The 8,163-nt window shown below is 38.0% G+C and overlaps 1 protein-coding gene across 3 annotated transcripts in view; it reads right to left on the reverse strand.

Moving 5' to 3' along the window:
* The window catches only part of RICTOR (RPTOR independent companion of MTOR complex 2), a 131,514-nt gene that overhangs the window by 119,263 nt on the left and 4,088 nt on the right, over positions 1 to 8,163 (reverse strand). Inside the window, exon 3 of one of the 3 annotated variants that reach the window (XM_017853181.1) lies at positions 219 to 332. The exons of the other annotated variants lie outside the window; for them this stretch is intronic. The gene's annotated coding sequence lies outside the window, so the exon portion shown is untranslated. The remainder of the gene's footprint in view (positions 1 to 218; positions 333 to 8,163) is intronic. 3 annotated transcript variants of the gene reach the window in all.

Consider the following 8,163-nt stretch of genomic DNA (forward strand, 5'->3'; position numbering starts at 1 on the left):
AAATATATATATATATATATATATATATATATATATATATATATACATAAAATTAACCCATGTCATCAAAACTATACTGGTTGACATTAATAAAATCATTACAAATCCAAATTAACACAATGGGGTTAAAAAAAAAAAAAAGAAAAAGTAATTGAAGGAGCCAGATTCATGAAAATCTAGGTAATTAAGGTTAAAAAAATGTTTTCTGTATTTCTTACCGACATCTTTAACAGGATATGTTTAAAGCGTCAGAATATCCTCAATTTTATATTTTATATAAATTTCATCATTCCAGGTACATTGCTCAGTTTATGCAATCTGGCTGGAAGCCTCTAAAAGAGGAATATGAAGAATATACTTATATTTAGGTTATCTTTCAACCCTATTACTTTGGGTATAAGAATGTTATACATATTAACTAGTTTTACATAATTATTTTCAATTTACTTTTATGTCTGTATAATTTTATAACTACATTTGTTGTACGGATATAATTTTTAAGGAGCCATTCAACTTTAACCTGGCCACTGTAACAAAAAAAACACAAATAACAGTATCTGTATATGACCCAAAAAGCATTAACAGTCAACTTCAATTATTCATACAGATTATCTAACAAATATTTTAACCTGTTTATGTTCTTCCACTAACAGTATTTGCTTAGGAAACAAAATCTGTGCTAATAATTCAAATAAAATGTAGAAGAAAATATACATCAATCTATTGTGGGAGAGAAAGGAACATAAAATATTTTCTCACCAATATAAATATTTTAGATTATATATTTAGCATTCTTCTACCATTATTCATCTTTTTAAAGCAGGTAATTGAGAATGGACTGTATTTAACAGCTTGGTGACAGAGGCACAGATATACAGGCAAGCAAATCATTCGCTCACCCCACTGCGATTTTTGCAGTCTTACTCTTGGTAGCCTGAGACCTGGAAGCAGGAGGAGGCAGCAAGTCACTGCAGGTTGATCACTTAAAAGGAAATTGAGAGTTGACTGTAATTTAAGTTTAAAGTGCTATGAAATACCACCACTCCTGCATGTATTCATTATTGTTTGTGGGAATACTACTCACAGTGATGTAATAAGGCTACAAATGCTTTCTTTTTAACTTTTTCAATATTCCAGGTCTGTAGTGATATGTGAGAATTACAAAGATAAAAGGCTAAAGTGCTACAAGTATAAAGTAGTATGCATTTTAGAGGTGAGGAGATTGAAGCCCAGAGAGGTAAAATAGCATGCCACATCTTTCTCAGATTAAAGTAGAACCTCGTTCTCTGGATTTCAACTTCAATACAACAGTTTAGCATCCCCTTCAATTCAAAACTCTTCTTTTGGCTTACGTATCAGGCCATTCTTGCATTGTTATAAAGAAACACCTAAGACTGGGTAATTTATAAGAAATGAGGTTTAATTGGCTATCATTTCTACAGCCTATACAGGAAGCACGGCACCAGTACTTGCTTCTGGGGTGGCCTCAGGGAGCTTCTACTCGTAGCAAAGACAAAGCGTGTGTAGGCATCTCACATGGCAAAGCAGTAGCAAGAGAGAGCTGGGGGGGAGGAGTCACACGCTTTTAAATAACCAGATTTTGTGAAAACTTACTATCACGAAGATAGCACCAAGCCATGAGGGATCCACTCCCATGACCCAAACACCTCCCACTATGCCCCATCTCCAGCATTGCAGATTACAATTCAAGATGAGATTTGGATGGGGACAAATATCCAAACTATATCATTCTGCCCATGGCCCCTCCCAAATCTGATGTCCTCCTCACACTGCAAAATAAACTCATGCCTTCCCAACAGTCTCCCAAAGTCTTAACTCATTCCAGCATCAACTACAAAGTCCACAGTCTCATCTGAAACAAGGCAAGTCCCTTCCACTTATGAGGCTGTAAAGTCACAAACAAGTTATTTACTCTCAAGATACAATGGGGATATAGGCATTGGATAAACACTGCCATGTCAAAAGGGAGAAATCAACCAAAAGAAAGGGGCTACAAGCCCCATGCAAGTTCAAAACCCAGCAGGGCAGTCATTAAATCTTAAAGCTCCAAAATAATCTCTTTTGACTCTGTGTTCTACATTCAAGGCACACTGCTGCAAAGGGTGGGCTCCCAAGGCTTTGGGCTGCTTTACCCTGTGGCTTTGCAGGGTTGCCCCAGGAATGCTCTCACAAGTTTTAGTTGAATGCCTGTAGCTTCTCCAGGTACAGCATGCAAACTGCCAATCAAGATACCATTCTGTGGTCTGGAGGATGGTAGGCCCCTTCTTACAGCTCCATTAGGCAGTGCCCCACTGGGGACTCTGGGGGGCTCCAACTCCACATTTCCCCTTGGCCCCACCCTAATAATGATTCTCTGTGAGGGCTCCATCCCTGCAGCAGGCTTCTGCCTAGACATCCAGGCTTTCTCATACATCCTCTGAAAGCTAGGCAGAGGCTCCCAAGCCTCAATTCTTGCATTCTGTACACCTGCAGGCTTAATACCACGTGGAAGCCATCAAGTCTTATGGCTTGCACCCTTTGAAGTAGCAGCCCGAACTGTACCTGGGTCCCTTTGAGCAAGGCTGGAAGCCTGAGTGGCTGGGATGCAGGGAGCAGTTGTCTTGAGGCTGTGCAAGGCCTGGCCCAGGCACACAAAACCATTCTTTATTCCTAGGCCTCTGGGCTTACGATGAGAGGGGCTGCTGTCAAGGTCTCTAAAATGCCTTGAAGGCCTTTTCTCCAATGTCATGGGTATCAGCACTTTGGCATCCATTTAATTATGCAAATATCTCTAGCAAGTGGTTGCTCTACAGCCTGCTTGAATTCCTCCCCTGAAAAAGCTTTTTCTTTGCCACATGGCTAGGCTGCAAATTTTCCAAACCTTTATGTACTGCTTCCTGTTTAAAAATAAGTTCCAACTTTAAGTCATTTCTTTGCTCCTACATCTGAGCATGGGCTGTTAGCAGCATCCAGGACACATCTTGAACACTTTGCTGCTTAGACATTCCTTCTGCCAGATACCAGAGGTCATCACTCTCAAGTTCAAACTTCCACAGGTCCCTACAGCATGAAGCGAATGCAGCCAAATGCTTTGCTAAAGCATAATGAGGGTGACCTTTGCTCCAGTTCCTACTAAGTTCTTCATTTCCACCTGACACCTCATCATCATAGACTTCATTGTCCGCACCACTACCAGCATTTTGGTCACAACCATTCAACCAGTCTCTAAGAAGTTCCAAATTTTCCCTCATTTTTCTGTCTCCTTCTGAGTCCTCCAAACTCTTCCAACCTTTGCCTGTTACCCAGTTTCAAAGCTGCTTCCATATTTTCAAGTATCTTTAGAGCAATGCTCCACTCCCACTTACCGATTTTGTGTAATAGGCTGTTCTTGCACTGCTATAAAGAAATATCTGAGACTGGGTAATTTAAAAGAAAAGAGATTTAATTGGTTGTTGGTTCTGTAGGCTATACAGGAAGCATGGTGCCAGTATCTGCTTCTAGGGAGGCCTCGGGGTGCTTTTGCCCAAGATGGAAGGTGAAGCAGAAGTAGGCATCTGACATGGCAAAGTGGGAGTAAGAAAAAGTAAGAGGGCCACACACTTTTAAACAACCAGATCTTGCTAGAACTCACTATCACAAAAACACCACCAAGCCATGAGGGATCCACTCACATGGCCCAAACACCTCCCACCAAGCCCCACTTCCAGCACTGGGGATTACAATTCAACATGAGATTTGGGTAGGGACAAATATCCAAACTGTTTTAGCTTAAGAGATCACAATCTTCTCTCTTCTCTTCTGTTGAATCCTTTCTTCTTATTGATTCCTACCCTATGATATACACCCTCATCATCTTATCTATCCTCAAACATTCAAATCTTAAGCTCTTTCTCCATTTATATCCCCTTTCTCAACGTCTTATACACAGAGCAATCAGATCAGAAATTCAGAACTAAAACCTCCATTCTAGTATTTTCTGCTACCTTTTACATATTTATATAATCACCTGAAATTCAAGGTGCAAAGCTGAACTCATTATCCTTCCCCAAATGACTTCTCCATTTTATGGCACCACCAATTTCATTGTCCCTCAGGACAGCAAAATTAAAGCACTCTTTTCCTTCTAATCTCCTTAATACTGTACTATTCCTTTTCCCATGTCTCTCACTCCCCTTTTCCAGTCACTTAATGCTTCAGTGATTATCTGATAGATGCTGGGGAAGGGCATGTTAAAATGCGTAAAACAGGACTCCTGCCCTCAAGAAGCTAAAGATCTAGTGAAGGGGGAAGAAACTGGACAAAGAGATAAAGTAAGACAATGGTAAGTGCAATTTAGAAAAGAATAAAATAAAGATGTAAAAAAGTAGAGAAGGAAGCAATAAATTCCCACTGGGATAAGGAAGGATCTCCAGAAGTGGCATGTGACCTCAACCTTAAAGAATTAGGACTTCTATAGATAAACTGTGCTGCAAATGCAATTCAAGGCAAAGGAAATACCTATGCAAGGTCAAGCAAATATGAAACTGCATGCCATGTTCAAGGAATAGCAAACATTCTTCTTTGACTAAAAGATTCTCAAGTAGGGGCATACAGTCTCCACAGAGAAAGAAGAGGATTGGGGGTTGGTGCTTTAAATTGGCAAACTCTCCCCAATCCTCTTTGAGAAGGACTGTGTGTAATAAGTGAACTATGCAAAGAGGCAGATATATTGAGATGTGTACAGTTAAAATAGTACAGAAGAAAACCATATGGGAATAAATCAAAAAAGGCCTTGAATGCCAAGCTAAAGAAATGCGGACTGTATTCTGTGAGCAACGATTAGCCTAGAAAACGTGTGCATGTGTTTTGTTTTGTTTTTTCATTTAAGAGAAAAACAAGATCAAATCTAGATTTCTGGGAAATAATCCTGGCAGCCATACAGCAGACTGAGTGAAAAAAGGTGAGAAGACATTACTGTCACATGATGACATAATAGGATATGAACTGACAATGGGAACAGAAGGAGAGACTGAATTCAAGAACTATTTCAGAAGCAAATCAGAGGAGTTTAGCAACACAACAAAGGATAAGCAGTGGATCTTTAGCTTGAATAAAAGATGGCAGAAATACCTAGAATGTGAAAAGCGGGTACGCTTTGGGGTGCAAAGTTTTACACATCACAACTCTGAGATGATTACCAGACACACACCAGTCACTCACTAAGCCCTGTGACACTGGTTAAGTTACTTATCTGAGTTTTGGTCCTTCAAAATTTCAAAGCCTGTATTCTCAAGGCTTTTATCCCTGTAAAACAGGGATAATAAGTGTAGCTAAAACAGTTGCTGAATATTAAGTAAAATAATGAAATCAGTGCCTGGCACAAAGCTAGTTTTATAGTAATAGTGTTTATAATAGCAGAATGTGGAACTTTAAAATGCCCACAAATTTTGCAAGAGGTTACCAGCATCTTTTAAGAAATTATTTTCAGTACAGAGGGAGACTTTTGCTTATAAGAGTTTACTGGTTAAGCAATAAAGTTGTGGAGTGAAGACAAACTATTCTGTCTGTAGAACCTTCAAAAAAAAAAAACAGTTTTGTAATATTGTCATTATCACTCCGTATCTCACACTTTCAGCCCATGACTAGCATAGTTACCTGGTCCATGTGAAGAACATAATAATTGCTTGCTGAACATGAGAAAACTAAGCCAACTGGAAGGGAGAAATGAAGAGAAGATCTTAGTTCTACAAAGAATCTTGAGGAAACAGTATTAGAAGCATAAAAGTTTTTTCAAGTTACGCTTGGAAAGGAATAGAAATGCTTTATTCTCTGAATCAGGGTAAAGACAGTAAGTCTGGGGAGACAACTGAGGAATTCACACTGGATGGGCAGCCTCTACCTTTTTTATAAGGAAATAAAGTTCACTGCATAGAGTGGGGGGACTACAAAATCAGTCTGAAATCTGGAGAAAGCAAATTAGATAATTCTTCCATTTTAAAATGTATTTGACTTCATTTCTGTAGCCAACGCCATGGTCGTTATCATGGTCTTCTATCATGTCAGATTGTATCAGCAGCACCCTAGGCAGCTCCTCTGCTTCCTAACTTTCCCCTTCCCAGGGTATAGTACATTCCCAAGAGAGCACATATTTCCTTCCACTATGTTCACCATTATTCTTTTAAGAATTCAACCCCTCTATGAGACTTCTCTGATCCTTTTACCCATCAGACAGTTAATCATTCTCTCCTCTGGCTACTATCGCGTTACCTTTGTTTCCTATATAGTTTGATTACTTAATTTATTTTTCCATCTGCAATCATTTCCTTACATATTCCAATGAACCCCTTAAAAGGGGGAAACAGTTTCCTCATTTTTATTCTTTCAGCAGTTAATTCAGCATCTGGTATATAACAGATGTTCAGTCAATGTCCATTTTGTCTAACTGAACGATTAAACAAATGAGTAAACTCCTAACTAGAAGAAATTAGAAAATAAAAAGGGTTCAAATCTACATCATTTCGGATAACCTTTCTACTTTTCTAGGTATTAAACAGCAACCAAAACAGTTTTTTAGTTCTTAGTGGAAACATAAAGGGGTTAATTAAAAATTGTAAAACTCAACTGTACTTTTAAATAAATTATATTCTAATAATTATATTTGAACTAGTGTGTCCATGTTCTGGGAATTCACTTTGAACACAATAATTAAAGTATACCAGGAGGGGTTTACCCAGGAAGAACACTGTATCTTTTCAAGTGATTCAGTACCAGTAAGAGATGCACTACTGGACTGAAATGACAGTCTATCCTTGCATTACAAATTGCGAGAGGAAGCATTTGGGCTTCAAAATACATTTTGGCATGCATTATAGACAGTATTTAATAATATCATCAGCAAATGTTGGGGACTTTCACAAATTAAGTAGTTGTCTGAACAAAACTGAAAGCAACAATTAACCAATACGCTGACTGTAAAATCTACTACAATGAAGTTCCTAAACTAGATAAAAAATAATCCATCAACAATTTTTAACTGAGGTGCTCTATGTATGAACCACAGCACTAACACCGGTACCAAACCCAATGAAACTTAGAATTCTTCTGAGCCTCAAGAAGCTTGCAAAGCTAGCCAAGTCATTATTAAAACAGTATGAAATTTCCTGGTGTCACGGAGAAAAATTCTAAGATTCTATGAAATACAGTATCACATTTTATCCGAAGTGAATATAAAAGATTGCACTTCACTTAATTTATTGGAAATGACACAGATTACTTTACAGTTGCTGTATTCAAGAACTCAACTTCAGATAGACTATGCCCAATTAGTACAACAGTATGTTTCAAAAAAAAGAAGCTCGAATACCATAATTCCTTATTAACAAGTTTATAATTCTCAAAACAACTGTTTGAAGTATTTTTAATGTGAGTTTTATAATTCTGATTTCACAATGTAGGAAGGCAACTAATGTTAAATATCAGAAAGTATCCGGTCTTTTGCCAAGTACTTTAATTAAGAACTAGCTCATTTACTTTTCATATTCTTAACTCTTTGAAGTTATCTCTTCTTTTAGAAATGAAGAAATCAGGAGTAAAGCAAGGTCAAATAACTTGCCCCAAATCACCCAACTATTAAATCTCACAGCTGAGGTTACAACCCAGAATGATTTGACTTTATAGTCAACTCTCTTCTCACTACACACATTGATGGCTCCTTTAGGGATTACAATGACCATGACCTCTATTTTATAATGAGCTGTATTAGGTATATACACAATGAATCTCTCAAAGATTAAATTAAAACAATAAGAATAAAAGCAAACACTGCCGTGGCATTAAACAAAAAAATTTTTGGTTGCCTAAACTTTATGATTTTACATACTGTAATCTAATCCACAAACAGCTGCCCTTCAGCTGCAACCCAAACTGCCTCACAGTTCTCAAATTATTGCTAAACTTTAATTCCTCATGAATTCTCTTCAAGCCTTCTTTGAACTAAATGTTTGTCACAACAGCAACTTTTTAAAACAACAGTATCACTATAAAATGACTAATTCAGGCCGGGCGCGGTGGCTCAAGCCTGTAATCCCAGCACTTTGGGAGGTCGAGACGGGCGGATCACAAGGTCAGGAGATCGAGACCATCCTGGCTAACCCGGTGAAACCCCGTCTCTACTAAAAAATATAA

This window comes from Rhinopithecus bieti, unplaced genomic scaffold (assembly GCF_001698545.2).
Source record: "Rhinopithecus bieti isolate Rb0 unplaced genomic scaffold, ASM169854v2 scaffold_34818, whole genome shotgun sequence".
Classification (NCBI taxonomy): Eukaryota; Metazoa; Chordata; class Mammalia; order Primates; family Cercopithecidae; genus Rhinopithecus; species Rhinopithecus bieti.